At 37.8% G+C, this 18449-nt stretch overlaps 2 pseudogenes; both read left to right on the top strand.

Moving 5' to 3' along the window:
• Positions 1-5841: 5841 nt before the first annotated feature.
• On the top strand, positions 5842-8547 carry LOC115231704 (annotated as a pseudogene).
• Positions 8548-9747: 1200 nt separating this feature from the next.
• LOC115231703 lies at positions 9748-14130 on the top strand (annotated as a pseudogene).
• The last annotated feature ends 4319 nt before the right edge of the window (positions 14131-18449 follow it).

Here is an 18449-nt window from a genome sequence, read left to right as displayed (position 1 = left end):
AGAAGTCAATCCGGATACAAATCTATCTGATTCAGCTTTGTTTGATATGGAAAAAGAGTTGGAAGACAATCTTAGCTCATTACCAATGTGCTCGGAATCTATAACGTGCAAAGACGTGGAAAATGCAGTTAGATACTCCAAAAATAACGCTCCGGGAAAGGACAAGATAACCATGCGCATGTTCAAAGAAGCTCCCAAGCAACTTTACGAATATTTGGGATGTCTCTTCTCCCGCAGTGTGAGCTTGGGATACGTCCCTTCTTCATGGAAACTGACGGAGGTAAGGATGATACGGAAGCCTGGAAAACCTGGTTACTTGGCGACAAGTTATAGGCCTATAAGCCTAATTCCTACCATCAGTCGAATAATGGAAAGGGTAATGTTTGAACGACTCTCTGAACACGTCGAGAGAAATGGTTATCTCAAAGACGTGCAGTGGGGCTTTCGGAGGGGTCGTTCCTGTGCTGACTGTCTTTATACACTCAATTCGTCGATTGTAAAGGCTCTGGATTTCAAAGAGTGTCTGACAATTGTGTCTCTAGACATCTCAAAAGCCTTTGATATGGTTTGGCACCTCGGTCTCCTTAGACATCTGGCGAAGTGTCACATAGACAAAGGACTATTCCTATGGCTAAAAGACTTCCTCCGCGACAGGCGCTCTGTGATAAGCTTTCTGAACTATGACTCGGATGAACTGAAACTTAAAAGAGGCGTCCCTCAAGGATCAGTCCTCAGTCCTCTATTATTCAACATTGTGATGAGCAATCTGCCGTCTCCTGTCAACACACGGACGGAAATTTTGATATACGCCGATGATGTTGTAATCCTTGACATTTCATCGAAACCTGCCTTATCCGAACAAAGGATTATATCATATATGAATACAGTGGAGCAATGGTGCGATGAAAATATGTTCATTATTGCGCGTGAGAAGTCCGCATTACTGAGAATCACAGAAAGCAGAAATTTAATAAATTTACCGTGCCTGATCAAGAACATACCTCGACAAAACTCAATTAAATATCTTGGCTTGTTCATCGATGAAAAGGGAAACTATCTCGAAAACGCAAAATTAAGTAAAAGGAAAGCAACTAATGCTCTGTTCTGCCTGAGGAAGTTAAATTTGGAGCCTGATACTTTCCTCTACGTTTTCAATACGGTGATCCTACCGGGACTACTATACGGAAAAGAGGGATGGTACTTCTCTAAAAAGAAGGACACCATCTTAACTAAATTTGAAAAGTCTCGCAGGCTCGCTTTGAAGCTTGCTTACCACCAAAAAGTTGAAGATCCAATCCCCCTGTGGCTTGAAAGTAAATCCTCCATGGTCGGTGAAACTGTCGAAAAAGCTATAAGTGGTTATAAATCCAACTCAATTGTCACTGGGACGTACCTGCAGAGGTAGAAAAAAAAAAAAAAAAAAAAAAAAAAAAATTTACTTGAGGGGGTCTCTTTTTTTTTCTGGGAAGAAGTCGATAGGGTAGTCCTATTGTTTCATTATACAAACTCCCCCCTAACCTTTAACCCTTCTCTGTTTCCAATAAAACTTCCTATTCCTATTCCTATGTTTGGGTAGAAGGAGATAATGTTAACAAATCAGAACATTCTCGTTATTTTGGCCCCATTCCAATGTCTTTGGTCGTTTCAAAATACATTATACATTAAATACATTAATACATTTTGAAATATTTTGATAGAATTTTCCTAAAGGCCGATTCAAAGGCTTTGTTTATGCCGACAGAACAAAGCACCGTCTTCAAATGTCTCAGTATAAAAGTGAGCAATATTCTAAAATGTAGGTTTTTCAAATTAGAAACACGACAAAACATAATTTATTTTTAGTAATGTGTTTAACAATCGAATTAACCGTTTTGCGAAGCAATTAGCTCGCAAAGCTGCAGTAATGAGTGTTCTAACTGGCAGCTAGTGATAATGTGCCATTTTGTTGTCTATATTTATTTTAATTGTTCCAACAAGTACTGAGGATTGGCATTTGGACAATTTACATAGATGGGTGTTCTACCTGTTTTGAAACAAGGACCAAAATGATCATCGTATTAGCCAGTTTATCTCTCAAACTAAATCATCGTTTTCTTTTACATTACACAAAAATTGACACATTACAAAGACTATTTGGAAAAATATATTTTGAGAAGACATTTTTATTTATTAAACCACACATCGTTTTATTGGAAATGAAATTCTGACAATAATCAAACTTTGTAGAGTTGTACGGACCTTTCCAACATTCCTCCAAAGCTTAACGGCGAGGAAGGAATCAGACCAGGCCGTCGTGTTTTATTCTGAGTTTATTTTCGATGAAATTCATTTTTTGGTACATTTTCACTGTTTATTTGAACAAGAGAAGAAAGATCCGGCGATTCTTGATTGTTCCTCATATTCTTTGCCATACTTAAAAGACGCGTTTCCAGGGAAGAACTTAATACTTGTGGATTGGAATAGCTCTCCTTTAGCCTATAGATATGGACAAACAGACGACCTTTCATGTCGTTCATGCAATAAGTTGTAGTTCCACAACGCAGCGTTGAGTTCGAGTGATGAATCTTGTTTAATTTGTGCAACTGTCTCTTCCATTTTAGCAATTAAATCATTTTTTTGGGCAATATTTAAAACTATATTTATCAATTAATATTATATTTATATAAATAAAATAATATCTAAATTTTAAATAAATAACTTTACATTTTCGTTTAAAAATGCCACCCTCTGTTTCGCCAAGATCAAAGATTTGGAATGGAATAAGGCAAGAGTATCTATACATGATAGATTTCGGCGATTTTGTCACAATACCCCGAACTGTCCCACAAAAATATTCTCTTTAAAAAATCAACCTTCGAAGGTTTAGTCGCCCTCGGAGTATATTTTGTAAAATCAAATTTCAAAGTAATATTATTACGTAAAATGTAGTTCGCTGACAAATTGTTACCGGTGTTCACATCCCTCCTCTCCGGAATACAAAAAATCACTTTTGTACCCCCATCGACGAACAAAGGTTGACAAAATAACCTCAATGTCTGCAGGGTATCTATTGGAGGAGACAACAGCACGTGTTCTCTGTTGTATCCTGAACGATTTTGTGTCCATCTTTCACAAACTCGACCAGAATTTATATTTTATTTATTTTTATAATTCAGGTTCGAATTGCTTTTTTCGCTCTGTTTGGTCCTCAGAGAAATTCTCCTGTCGTTTGGTAGAGCAGAGAAGGTGTAAAGTTGAGTCAAAAATGGTCCTGAATGGAGACCAGTGGAGTATTATAGTCCAACTAGTAGGCCGGTTTTATTCATTTAAGTTGTCTTCACTCAAATCTACAGTCGGCAAACTTGAAAACGTGGATAAGTGGAGTCAAAAGCCAATTTCTGATGTCATTTTTGTAAATTTTTGCACAATGATATTCCACAATACCCGAGGGGATGATACCCGGAATATTCCCCAGTTGTCCTCTCTTTATTTATCGCAGACGTCCCCTCCTATTCAATACTCCCAAGGAATTGTATGAGAATGAACTTGCACTTCTTTCTTCCTGTCTTTCCAGCAGAATATTTAATCGACGTCGTTACCACAGATCATTTCGGAGTTGTTCTGTGCTGCTCATATCGATGGGACACACGGCTTATGAGGAGAGCAGTATTATGAGGGCACAGTCGCCGAAGTCTTTGGAATAACCTCAAGACTCAACTCAACCACAAGCTCGAGGCTTCCAAGACCATTTTGATATTTCCACTTTTGCTTTCCTGCGTTCAAGTGCTCATAAAGATAGCGCTGGGCTTTCCTTTTCTTGGGTCCTGTGTTATTGCTACTTTGAGGGACTTTCTGGTCGAGCCTGCCCCTCTAGTGGCTTTTCTTCACGAGGTATCCTCATTATTTGAATTTTTGAAATGTTTTGGTGATGAGAGTGTAAATTCGGAGGCAAAAAAGGCTTCCGGTCTTAGCGTGGCGTTATGCGGTCTACCATATCAGTTGGAACTTCCAATCGAATATGGAAACGCTCAGGAGGCACTTAATGCTTACCGAAAAAGGACTTCTAGAACTCTGACCCTGGGACATTGTCATCTCAGTCCGATCATTGTGGGCAGGAACCTTTCAGAAGGATCTCCATCGCTTGAATCGGGGATCACGGGGGATTATAATTGATTGGTTTACCCTGGTCCTTTGGTCAATAAAATGTGCTTAAATGTAAGCTAATTTAATTTTCCTTGTTTCACGGTTAGTGTCCTTTGCGTTTCCGTGTTGTTGTTAACCCCGATCATCAGACCAGCAGTTAGCAGAAATAACAGCGCCTTTTAAGGTTGGTCCCATAGGACCTCGGGGGAGTGAGTATCAAATTTTTCGCGGAGTAAAACAAGACTAGGACAGTGGAATAGATGAGCAGTTGAGTGTTTGTCAGCACAGCAAATATTATATAAGGGGGAGATGTCCATTTTGTGTGCATAGTGGTTAACCAAATTTCGACTAAGATGCGCCTACGATTATATGATGCATTTGTCCGACCTGTCCTCATGTACAACGCAGGTACTTGGGGAACATTAAAGAAAAACATGGAGCAACTTGACTCTTTCCACAGGGGTCAACTGAGAAAACTCCTCGGCTACTCGTGGCCCAAGAAAATATCAAATGATAAATTATACAGGTTAGCTAACTGCGGGCCTATAAGTCTAAATGTACTTGAAACCCGCTGGCGCCTGTTTGGACATATTTTACGAATGAAGAAAGAAACACCTTGCAATATGGCCATGGAAGAATTTTTCGGCCATACTGAATACTATAAATATAGAATTTCTGACGGCTTGAGAATTTCTGACGTTGAGATTGAATTGTGAATGTTTTTAATTGGATGTGAACATCTGTGCAGACCATCAATTTTAGCAAGGGTCTGAGAATATAGAGTCGCTGGCGTATTCTTTAGTTAACGACCATTTCCGTTTAGCAAATGTAGAGCAGGACAAAGATCGTAGGAATTTCAAGATGAAAATAGGAATTGTGCTCCTCGCATATTTAGATGTTCGTCAATCGATAAAATGTATGTTTCACAATGGAGGTGATCGATTGGAGTATTTTAGATACCCAGATATAGTGCGCATGACCTTGTTTTGTACTGATTCAAGTGTCATTGTCGAGCTTGTAGATAAGCAGGGTGCTCACCGTGGACTCGCGTTACTTAATACTGTAACTTGTTTGACGAGTAGCTTCTGGGTACCAGTAATGTGACCAGTTATTACTTTTAGGATGTCTGTTTGCCTTGTCAGAAATGTTTGAGAAATGTTTTTTTAAAGACGTAGTTAAATCAAAGGTAATTCCGAGGATAGTCGGATTTTATAACGGAAGGTCAGAACCAAAGAAAGATAACTTGGGGTGTAGGTTTGATTGTCTTCTATCGGAATATAATAAGGTGACCGAGCCTGTTCTCAATGAGCCAATTCTCGACGGAGTATAGTAGTTGCTGGATGTTAAAATAAGCTGATATGTCGTCTGCGTGTTTAGAAGCAATAATAATGTAGTCTGCGTAGGACAGTAACATTTTGTTTGTAGTGCGTCGAGATTCTCTCCACTTTGCAATTTTTTGTTTATAGCTGCGATGGCTCTGGGTCTTTCACGGAATGTCCCTTCAGATCGGACAAAAGAACTTTCCACCGCAATGAGACTGCCCAGTCTTATGGCCAAAAAGTTGCCATCATTCAGATGAAATTGGTTCAAACTGTTTATTTCAACTTTGGTGATTTCCTATGTCGATCAGTTATACGTCGGGACTATATATCTTTAGTTTTGTGTTTAACAAAAATAATAATGTTAGAATGTAATAAAAGATGTGTAGTGAAGTGGACAAGTGGGTGAGCCGACTGCGGAAGTGCGAGGTGTTGGGAGTGTGTGAAGTGCGAATGTTGTGTTACATGGTGTGTGATGTGAGTGAGTGGTAGAGCAAGGAGGTATTGTCAGGGGAACTAAACGTGGAACAGGTGAGTACTCCACTGACAGTGTGTGGTGACGTGCACGGGCAATTGTACGACTTGTTGGAAATGTTGGAGAGGAGTGGTGAGGTGGGTGAGGAAAAGTACCTGTTTTTGGGTGACTACGTGGACCGAGGACATCACTCGGTGGAGACAGTGTGCCTGTTGTTAGCACTGAAGGTAGTGTGAGTGGTGAATGGAGGTGAGGTACCCGGGGAAGGTGAGCCTACTGCGGGGGAATCACGAATGTCGGCAAATAACGCAGGTTTATGGGTTCTACGACGAGTGTGCGCAAAAGTACGGGGACGTGCAAGTGTGGAGACTGCTGACTGACGTGTTCGACTACCTCCCCCTGTGCGCTGTCATCGACGACCGAGTGTTTGCCGTGCACGGAGGACTGTCTCCCTCCATCGACTCGATTGACCACATTCGCACTCTCGACCGAATCCAGGAAATCCCCCACGAAGTATACTCTCCACTCACTCCAGGGTGCTATGACTGACATTCTCTGGTCTGACCCCGACGACTTCCCCTCCTGGAATGTCTCTCCCAGGGGCGCCGGCTATGTCTTTGGTCCCGACATCACCACTCTGTTCGTCCACCACAATCACATACACTTCATTGCCCGTGCTCACCAACTCGCCATGACTGTTCTCCCCATTTCTCACTCACAGGGATACAATTGGTGTCACCACCAAGCTGTCCTCACTCTCTTCTCCGCCCCCAATTACTGCTACCGCAGTGGCAACATGGCTGCCTTCATGAAGTTGGACACACACCTACACACTACTTTGTACACTCCCTCCCCTCATTTCCAGTGTACAGTTCACTCACTCACCCCTCTCCGCCAACCACACTGACCTCCGCGACTACTTCATGTGACATTAGCTGTTAAAACAAGTTCTTTTCATTAATCAAGCTCTCTGTGGTGTAGGTCACAGCCATGCAGAACTGAGTCCAGCAGTAGTTGTTCTCCCCAGTGAGGTCTCCGAATGAGCGGACAAAGTGCAAGTTGTGGAGCAAGTGTGGTGGGTTGGCCTTGCAAATGACGTATATAATGACGGGGAAGAGCATGTCGGCACAAGTCGGTGTGTTGTGGGTAGCCAGAATGGCAGTGATTACTCGCGTCATTTGCACCACACACTTAATTTTGTCTCGGGGGGTCTAGGTAGGGTGGGATGATTACTTTGGAGGAATTAATACGGAATAACTCCCTCTCAGCCATAAACCAAGGACAGTGGGCCAAGTGCCTCAACTCGGGAGCGAGGATGACGTGATGAGGAAGACTTTTAATGTGTTGACGAGTGCACTCGTCCGTGTTGGGAGGGAACATGTTGTAGACATGGCCAAAGACTATCCTCTCGGCCTGGTTATCGGCGAGTGGCTGCAAGTCGCCTGAATTATAACTGGAACACTCAACTCCTCAACATGCTGGTCAGTCCTTTGAACTTGTCGACATTCGATCGGATTATTTGCAAGTCAGCCGACAACCCGTGGAAGAGATGGGCCTTTCGAGTGAAGTACGTGTGGTAGATAAGCGTGATTATATTCGTGTCGCAGTGTTTGTCTTCTCTGTCATTACTCACATGCACATACATTCATCCGCACTGAGTTGAGCAGACTGTTCAGCTTTCTTATGCTCTCCTGCTTGGTCTCCCACAAATACTTGCCGTACTGTTCATATCCTCTGCAAATGTCCTCCAGTCGCCCAATCAAGCGAGGACTGGGACATGTTACTCAACATACTCTGGCGATTGAGTAGTCCGAGTGTCTCCCACAGTTCTGTCATCTGTACACTGTCTTCTCCCAGCCACGCCCCAATCACACCCACCTCCAATGGCCTCCTCGACACATCCCCACTACACACTCTCGGCACTTTCTCCGCCCGTCTCTTCTCACAGAAATGGAGCAATAATTCATCCGGACTACACTCACTGTTCACTTGCTCCATCGACTTTAATTCCTCTGTTTGTGCACGTTTGAAGACGTGGATTTGTGGGGTCTTGGAGTGTGTGAGGAGAATGTTGTGGACAATGGGGAGGACGTTGGGGGAGTCCCTCACCCACCTAATCTGCCAGTAATCAGGCACACTACAAGTTGTACAAGTCGATAGTGATAGGTTTTTGTGCTTATTTTATTGAAGGTTTGATGTCGTTTTGGAGGCTTTTAATGAGACTTTTACAGATTTTTGTCAAATCAGGGTCATCGCTGATAAGTCCTCGTATACAGGAGTATCAGAGGAGTATACTGACCCACAAAATAAATTCTCTCATCCTCACAATTGCTAAGGTCACCTGTATGGGTTTTTTTGGCAGATCATAGCTCTGATTCACGTGCTTGATCACCCTTCTCTTTATTTCCTTTTTTGTGACTTTTGGATTATCATTGCAGTTTTGGGTCTTCATTCGACACCAATTGGTTTATTTTAATGATGGAGGTTGTAGGAAATGATTGGACCGGGGAACACCATGCGGCCATTCGAGTGGTGGCCTGTCACTCGCCAGTGATGTCTTCTTCCGATTATATTCTCAAAGAACGCTACGGAATTAGCTCCAAGAGTTCGCTTGCGAAAATGACCGTTTAACTCCAAATTTACTTGCAGGGAGACATTTTGACATTTCGTGGAAGATTGGTTGCAATTCTCGACAATTCAGACACTTCCGTGATTAATCGACTCGACTTGTCTTCATGTTCTTATTTAACGGGGATTTTTGCGTTGGAAAACTTGCGGTAGTTTCTCATTTGATGTGTAGGACTCAAGTTGTGCGGATTTGAGTCGGGCAGTCCGACAAATATATACATACGTGGAAGACAAGCACTTTATACGCGACAAACTGGGTGAAACTCGTTTTATCGTGATGGACAGGTTTACACCAGCTAATAAAGACACTCTCGTGCATACTCTTCAATAATTGTCTCAATCTGCTGGTTGTGTTCTGTTTGGTGGGGAATAGATGGCTGAAGAGGGGGAAAAGGACGCTGAGAAAATCGCAACTTTTCTCCTTGTCAAATTCAACGGCTATGCGACAACTCGCCTATAGTCGAGACAAACAGCATTTTTATTATTAAGTATATGAAATATCTAATTAGGGTAGGTCCCTTCAAGTCTGGGGGTCCTTTCAAGCCTGTGACAAATAATAAATTAAAATTTGATTAAAATATATTTAATTAATAATGGATGGCGCAATATTTAAATTCATAATTGTGTAGTGGTTGACCATGAGTTTGACTAATAAACTACCAAATGGACACAAATATGAAAATAAATATAATTTTAACAAATATTCTCGTCCCATAGAACAACATAAATTAACAAACCAAACATTGACCTTCCAACAATTCGAAATAGACCACTACATTGGTATAATTTAATATCTACAATCAGGCAGAGCAAATCCCGCTTATTCCAGTTAAGTCATGGCCGGATCTGTCCCCATAATCCGGCTTTATGGCTCGACTGCAGAGGGGCTGAGCATACTAGTCCATGCCCACGGATATTTCCCCTATTTCTATGTACTCGCACCAGAAGGTTTTGAAACTGAAGATTGCTTTATTTTTGAAGTAAAATACATATTTGAAATATGTATAGAATGAATTTTACTCAAAAATACTCACCAATTTCAAAAATCTATAGGATCATGATTTTTCTGTTCTCCACGTCGACATTGAATTCAAACAAAGTTAATTTTATTTATTTATATTAATTTAATAAATAATTAATTAAGATATATTTGGATATCAATCAAACAAAAATAAAAAATTTATTTGAATTACATTTACCAACATAAACTACGTCAACGTCGGCAAACGCCTTCTCGAGAATGGATTTACCTTTGGGGACAAGCAAAGTCATTTCTACCAAATCTTCGAGTCCGATGTGTCTATCGAGATACGGTTAGACGGCCTCTTATATATAAATAACAGCTTTATGATTGATTTGGACATGACTGGGTGTTGTTGGTGTGAGATTGATTCTCGGTATTTCACTCAGAGGGATCCAAAGGAGTGTATTTCTCGCTGTTCTGTGGAGATTGATGTGGACTATTCAAGAATTAAGGCTTATCCGGCTGTAGATAGTCAGTGGGAGGCGATTTCTCCTCTTCGTATTTTGAGTTTCGACATTGAATGTGCTGGAAGAAAAGGTTACCACATTGTTTTAGTAGATTTTATATTTTATTATCATTCAAAATATATTTAAAAAATAATACTTTAAATAATATTATTAAATTAATTATTTGTAGGTATTTTTCAAACAGCCTTCCCAAGACCCAGTAATTCAGATAGCAAATGTTTTAAAGTCATACAACTCAGATCAGCAGTCAGAAACCAATCTAATATTCACTTTATCAGCATGTCCCCCAATTATAGGAGCGACAGTCATTTCCTTCCAAACGGAGTCCGATCTCCTCCAAGTTAAGCCTATAGTTGTCCATTCCCTCAGAGTTGGGCTGATTTAGTGCAGAAATATGACCCAGATGTGAAACGGGCTACAATATAGAGAACTTTGACATTTACTACCTGCCTTCCAGAGCCGAGGCACTCCGTTTGGCCAGGTTTCCATTTCTCGGAAGGATAAAAGACACAAAGTATATACAGGCAAGTCCATTCTAGGACGGTTGTGAAGGACTCGTCCATCCAATCCAAACAAATGGGTCGTCATGATTCCAAATTTATAAATATTGAAGGAAGAGTGATCCTCGACGTGTATTGGGTGGTCTCAAAGTGGTCAATTTCCAGGTTATTCTACGAGATCACAAACTTCGGTCATACAATCTGAATTCAGTCTCCTTCCACTTTCTAGGAGAGCAGAAAGATGATGTCAAACACTCGATTATATCAGATTTACAGGCATTATATATTTCTGAGTAAAAGTAGAACGGAGATGAGCAAACGAGAAGAAGATTAGCCATGTATTGCCTCAAAGATGCCCGTCTGCCCTTAAAGGTGTTGGATAAGCTAATGCTGCTGGTTAACCTCGTTGAAATGGCCAGAGTGACAGGAATTCCTATTTCGTATATCTTTAAAAGAGGGCAGCAAATCAAAGTTGTGTCTCAACTGCTCAGAAAAGTGTTTTTTGGGTTATTTATTGGCAGTGTCGAGCACGTAGCACTCTCATTCCTAATTTGAAGGGCAGTGGAGACGAGGAGTTCACAGGAGCCACAGTTATTGAGTCTGTGAAAGGGTTTTGGGGGTCTTTTTGCTAATTTAAGTTATTTTAATTACCCAATTGCCACATTGGACTTTACTTCGTTGTATCCTTCGATAATGATAGCTCATAACTTGTGCTATTCGACTCTTCTTGGGAGTTCATTTGAAGGGTTGTGGGTGTTTTATGTGTGAAGGCTCTCTGTGGTAGACTATGAGGTGTCGCCGACCGGAAATAAGTTTGTTCGAAGCAATATTCAGAAAGGTCTTCTTCCTGAGATTCTTGAAGATTTGCTAAAAGCTATAAAAAAGTGTTTTGAGGTCGAAATATATTTTAGAGCTAAATTTGAGCTCAAATCAGAGACAGATCCAGTTCGGAGACAAATTCTAGATGGGAGACAACTTGCTTTAAAACTCTCGGCTAATTCTGTCTATGGGTTCACTGGGGCATAAAACGGGCGTCTTCCTTGTTTGGAAATATCTTAAGTGTGAACTTTTTTCTATTCAAAATTGCAGAGTGTGACATCTTATGATCGAGAAATGATCGAAATGACTAAAAATGAAATTGGACTTAAATATAATATTCGAAATGGATATGAGTTTGATACTAAGGTTATCTACGGAGATACTGACTCGGTGATGTGTCGGTTTGGCTTTCAAGATGTCCAAAGGACCATGGAAATGGGTTTTGAGGCAGCCAAGTATGTCTCCTCCCGATTTCCCCCTCCAATCAATTTGGAATTCGAAAAAGTATATTTATTCATATTTTTAAACCATATTTATTACCCATATCTTCTAATAAGTAAAAAACGTTACGCGGGAGTTGTATTTCCAGCGGGATCGTACAGAAAAGACAAGACTGACTATGAATCTGACCAGATTGACTGTAAGGGAATTGAGAATGTGAGCAGAGACAACTGCACGTTGGTGGTAAATCTGATTTCTGACTGTCTGAGGATAATTTTAGTGAACAGGTCATTATATATGGCAGAGGTTTCCAAATGGGGAGGCGCGCCTCCCTAGGGAGGCGTTGACTCGTGTCAAGGGAGGCGCGAAAAGTATTTCAGAAACATTTTTTAGAAAATTATATCTATGTAAAAAACGTGACTATATTCCGATAATAAGAGTTATTAATTTAAAAATTATATTTTTTCAAAAATTTATTTAATTTATTAGACAATTAAATAATTTTAACACATGAATAAATTCTTGAGTGGTTGCAAAAGAAAATTCACGAATAATAAAGATTTTGACGATGGTTCAAAAAATCAAAATGATTGGAATATAATCAATACCACTCCAAAGACAAGAAAATACTTTCCATCTTACTTATTGTTAGGATTCACACGTATCTTTGTTGATTCTATGGAAAAACCCCTCTGTTTGCTTTGCCTCAAAACACTTGCAGCAGATAGTATGAGGCCATGCAAATTAAGAAGACATTTTGAAACGATGCATTCTGAACATGTCCATAAGTCTGAAGAATTTTTAAAAGAAAATTAGAAGAGTTTGATAACCAAACGAAATCGTTAAAAAAACTTGTTTCTGTCTCTTCAAATGCTTTACTAGCATCGTACAAAGTTTCTTACAGGATTGCAAAATGCAAGAAACCGCACAATATCGGAGAAACTCTAGTTTTGCCAGCAGCTATCGATATGGTTGAAGCAATGTTTGGCGAATCCTATGCAAAACAATTACAGCAAATACCGCTTGCTGATAACACAGTCGCTAGAAGAATTGATGACATATCTGAAGATCTTTGTGATCAGTTGGTTTCTCGACTACGTAACTGTAAATTTGCTATACAAGTTGATGAGGGAGCTGACATAAATAAAAATGCACATTTAATTGCATATGTCAGATATGCTGAAGAAAGTACAATAATAGAAGATCTATTATTCTGCAATTGTGAGGTACGCTGGCTATCTCGTGCAAAAGTGATTAGAAGGGTGTTTGAACTCAAAGATCAAGTTGCAGATTTTCTTGATGAAAATGATATTGAAGATGCAAAGTTGTTCAGGGATGATGACTTTATTGTCAAATTTGCCTATTTAGTTGACATTTTTGGGAAATTGAGTATATTGAATAAATCAATGCAGGGACCACAACTACATTTATTCTCTCAAAAGGACAAAATAAAAGCATTTATGAAAAAATTGGTATTATGGAAATCAAATATACAAAAAAATATCTATGACATGTTTCCACTTTTAAACACCTTTTGCGCCATAGTGAACATTGAAGCAAACAAAGACATATTTGCTGAACATTTGGATTGTTTGTTGAAGCATTTTGCTCACTATTTTAAAGATCTCGACTGTAAAATGTTCGAATGGATACAGAATCCATTTATTGATGAAGAAGATAATCAATTTGCATTGACAACTTTTGAAAAAGAAAAATTGATAGAATTGTCATGCGATACATTATTGAAACAAAAATTTGAGAGAGAACCGCTAATTTCTTTTTGGTTGAATGTAAGAACGGAATATGAAATTTTGTCGAATAAAGCAATGAAAGTTTTGTTGCCATTTGCTACTTCATATTTATGCGAAACTGGATTTTCTGCACTAGCTGCAATTAAATCTAAATATCGAACTCGTTTAGTAGTGACTAATGAGCTAAGAGTAGCACTCTCTGCGATGACACCAAGATTTGAAAAACTTTGCGCCAAGATGGAAAAAAAATTATCTCATTAACTTTTTGTTTTAAAAAATTGTTTTTGATAAAATAATAATTGTATTATATTATGGAATATAAAGGGAGGCGCAAGATTGTACTTTTTCTCTAAGGGAGGCGCGTAAAAAAAAGCTTGGAAACCTCTGATATATGGTCTGATTGGCAGAGATCCTGAGGAGACTCTAAATCACGTGAAGAAGACAATTTCTGAGTTGTTGAGTAATAAAGTGGATATTTCTCATCTTGTGATATCCAGAGAGCTCACAAGGAAGAATATGCTGGCAAACAAGCTCATGTAGAATTGGCAGCTCGGTTTGATTTTGTTATTGATGGTTTAGAATGAAAAAGAGGGATCCTGGGACTGCTCCAAAAATCGGGGACCGTGTTCAGTATGTGATCATTGCTGGGACTAAAGGGACAGCAGCATATTTAAAATCAGAGGTTCTGTTTAGTAATGATGGTTAAGGACCCTTTGTATGTCCTGGAGAACAACATTCCTATCGACACTGATTATTACCTCAACAATCAACTCAAAAAACCAATTTTACGAATTGTTGAGCCAATCTTGGGGGCAAAGACCGAGTCAATCCTTTTTGGTAAGTTCTATAATTGTGATAGTTAAGCTGCCGAACATGTCAATCAGAAGAAAATTATGACATCTAAAGTTGGAGGGTTGATGAGCTTCGTAAAGAAGTCGTTTTCATGTTTAAAGTGTCGTGTCCTAATGAAGGGTCACTTATGGTTTATTTGGACAGAAGGTAGTCGAGCTCTATGTGACAATTGTGAGGATATGAGGAATCAGTATTCCTCAAATGAAGATATCCGCCAGATGAGACAGTTAGAAGAACGGTTTTCTACATTGTGGGTTGAGTGCCAGCGATGTCAGGGGAGTTTTCATGATCAAGTTATATGTTCAAAGTGGGTTGTTGTTTGTATGTTTTAGTCGTGATTGTCCTATTTTCTATATGCGAGTTAAGGCTAGAAAAGATTTGAAGGAAGTCTCTGATATTGTCGATCGTTTTGATTGGTAGTTTTAAAATCTTTTTTGATATATTTTTTCAATTAATTAGTTTATATGAAGAATTTTGTCAAAGTGATAGTTTTGAACTCAATCCATCGTTTTGTGTTATTTACTATAAATGGGAAGTAATTATATCATATAAATTAAACAAAAAATGTGATTGTGTTTTAATATACATTCTGGAACAAATTCTATATGAAAAAAATAAAGTTAGTCACTAGGGAAATTAAACAAATTAACTGTTTTGTTAGAAAAATTGAAGTTTGTTGTTTTTGTAATAACTGCCAAAAATTTACAAAATCGTAGATTTTGAATTCGAGGTTGTACTTTTTTGTGAAGTCTCTTGAATATTTCGATATGTTTATGAATCTGTTTGTTAATTCCGCTCTCTAATGACGCTATCAAATGTTTGCCATGTTTGGTGAGATGGAGAATGCAGAAAAAGAAAATTAGTTTCAATTATATTTATGTAAGCATATTGACCGCCTGAAGCAGGTCGAGGTTGAGAAATGCCATAAATACGATCTATTGACAGGGAAGTTGTCCATTTTGTACGACGCTCAAGTGAAAATAATTCCACTGATTTTGACTTGGGACGTGCTTGTTTCTAAGTTTTTTAAGAAATACATTGAAAAGTTGGCTATCGAAGACGCAACTCAGTCTTATATACAATCAGTTGTATTAAAGAAAGCATTGGAGAGTATGATTGTTGAGCATAGGCATGGGATCAGAATCACTGATGAGGAGATAAATTCACCCATTAGTCTCTTAATTGAAGCAAGTCATTTGTACAAAGTTAATATGTAGAATGAGGGAAAAAGAGTCGTAACTAACTTGGAGACAGAGGATCAAAGAGTGGTGTTGGTTACTTCCTTCTCTAAAAGAAGGAGATTAACCTCCAACGGAAAACGGTCGGATTAACATCAATTAAATAATATTAACTTAATTAATTCAATTCTCGGAAATTTACATGTAATAAGCAAATTGATTTCTTTAAATTTTTTGATTATTTCTATTTTTAGTTTACAAGTGTATCTAAATAATTTTGAACAATCAAAAAATTATAAGCAAAAATTATAAAAATTCAAAAAAAACGAAATTTAATTTTTTAAAGATTCCAAAATTTTCAAAATTTCGTAAAATTCAGGCTTTTAATATTTATATACAGTACCGCTCAAATGTTTCGGACCACCCTATTTTTCTCAATTTCCAAGTCAATCCTAAATTATTTTTATACGGTTCTTTAGAGAAACTTATTAGATAAGCTTAAACACATTTATTCTATTTTAAAAACTTGGACAGATATTCATGTTTGGCGCAATTTTAAAATTATCGATTTTATACTCGATCATATGTTCCGGACCAGTTTAAAAAAAACCGAAAATTTATTAAACTTATAAAAAGTTAATAATTAATATTTCCTCCGTTGTTCGTTATAAAAGCATTTATTCGCTCTGGAAGTGAATTGTATAATTTTTCAATGTACGAATTATCAATCTCGTACCAAATTTTTTTGGTCAAATTCCAGAGCTCTGGAAGATCTTTTGGTTCCAGATCATAAAGTTTTTGTTTTAGTACCGACCACATATTTTCAATAATATTCAGTTCGGGTGACTGGCTCGGCCAAGTTTCTAAGATTTTTATTTGTTTCCTTTGAAAAAAATTCATTGTCGACATGGACCGATGGGAAGGAGCGCCGTCTTGCTGGAGATACATGGTCTCATCATAAAAATTTTCGAGTCCAACATTTATAATTCTCTGATACTCTGCGGAATCAACATTTTTAATGCATAAGACAATGTTTCTCCATCCATTTGCAGCAATAGCTCCCCAGACCATAATGCTAGGAGAAAATTTTCGTGTTTTTAAACAATATTTTGAGTCAAATCTAGAGTTTGGTGGCCTTCTAACATAATTTTTTGTGTTTGAATGCAAATTTATTTTGCATTCATCACTAAAAATAATTTTACCCCAATCATTTTGGCTCCAAGTTAATTTCTCAATGCACCAATTTTTTCTAGCCTTTTTATGGCATATGGAAAGACTTGGTTTTGGGCATTGCTTTCGCCCATTCAAATTATTTCTTTGTAGGCATCTTTTAATTGTATTTGTGCTTACAATAGAATTTAATTTCATATCAAATTTAATTTGATTTGCCGTTTTTGTGGGGTCTGCTTTCGAAATTCTCACTAATTTGCGTTCAGATCTTGGGGATAACAATCTCGGTCGACCAGATTTGGGTCTGTCGGAATATAGTCCAACGGATGAATATCTGGAAATTGTTCTTTGAACAGCAGTTTTGGATATTTTTAATTTTTCGGCAATTTCTCTTTGTGAAGCTCCATCTTTAAAAAAAGTGATGATAGCGACCCGATCAACCAGTGAAACACGCGGCATTTGTTATTTATTAGTCTTTTGTTTTTAATTGAATCAAAAATTATTTAAATTTAAAGAGATTTAACTGGTTCGAAACATATGATTGCAACTGGTCCGGAACATATGATCGAGTCAAAATCAATTATATTCAATTGGCGCCAAACAAAAATATTTAAAGAAAATTTTAGAATAGAATAAATGTATTTAAGCTTATCTAATAAGTTTCTCTAAAGAACCGTATAAAAATAATTTAGGATTGACTTGGAAATTGAGAAAAATAGGGTGGTCCGAAACATTTGAGCGGTACTGTATAAACTACTTTTTGGAATTTTCATATGCACAACAAAATTCTACAAGGTCAAGTAACACGGAAGGATATGCTTGTTTATATACATTTCTAAAAATATCAACGTTGACTAAAAAATTTTCATTTCTTGGAAGAACGTCAGGGTCGCTGCCAACTCTATTAATTAGCTAAAAAATTTCAACATGGTTTATTGATACCTCACATAGAATAATCCCAAATGAATAAACATCAGCTTTATAATTGTATTCCATCCCATTTAGTATTTCTGGAGCCATATAGAATACACTTCCCACGACTGAATTTCGACCTTGTGAAGATTCGTAAATATTTTCATAAAACGTTTTGGACAGTCCAAAATCAGCAACAACCACAACTCCGTTCTTTACATATTTTAATGTACTAATTGTACTTTTTTAATCAGACAATTATCCGATTTCAGATCTCTGTGCATAATATTTTGATTGTTCAAATACTTCTAACGAATAGATTACATATTAGTACAAACCATTCCACATGCGATATCGACTGATATATCGATCTTACGTTTTAACGTAATGTTTATAGTTGAATTTAGTAACAATTGTTCCAACGATCCTCCACTGGCATATTCTGTAGAATAAAAACAAATGAAAACCAATCACCATCGAAATATGTTCCAGATCTTTAATTATGCCAAAAAACAGCAAAATATTTGGATGTCGTAATTTATTCCAAATTGAGACCTTTTGGGTTATTTAAAATATTTAACCTCTTTAATGGATGAAGAAGTCAAATCGTCTTTCAGCCATTTTACTTCTTTGATTGCGACTATTTCATTTGTTTTGAGAATCTTTCCCTATAAAAATAAGATTACGATTAATAAAAACCAAATATACTTTTCCATATTTTCCTTCACCGATAAGCTTGTCATAAAAAATTTCGTTTTTTGCAAAGTACAAAATATTTTGCAAGATACTTG

Source organism: Octopus sinensis, unplaced genomic scaffold, assembly GCF_006345805.1.
Source record: "Octopus sinensis unplaced genomic scaffold, ASM634580v1 Contig18750, whole genome shotgun sequence".
Classification (NCBI taxonomy): domain Eukaryota; kingdom Metazoa; phylum Mollusca; class Cephalopoda; order Octopoda; family Octopodidae; genus Octopus; species Octopus sinensis.
The sequence above is the reverse complement of the archived record's forward strand: the minus strand, read 5'-3'. Positions and strand labels throughout refer to the sequence as shown.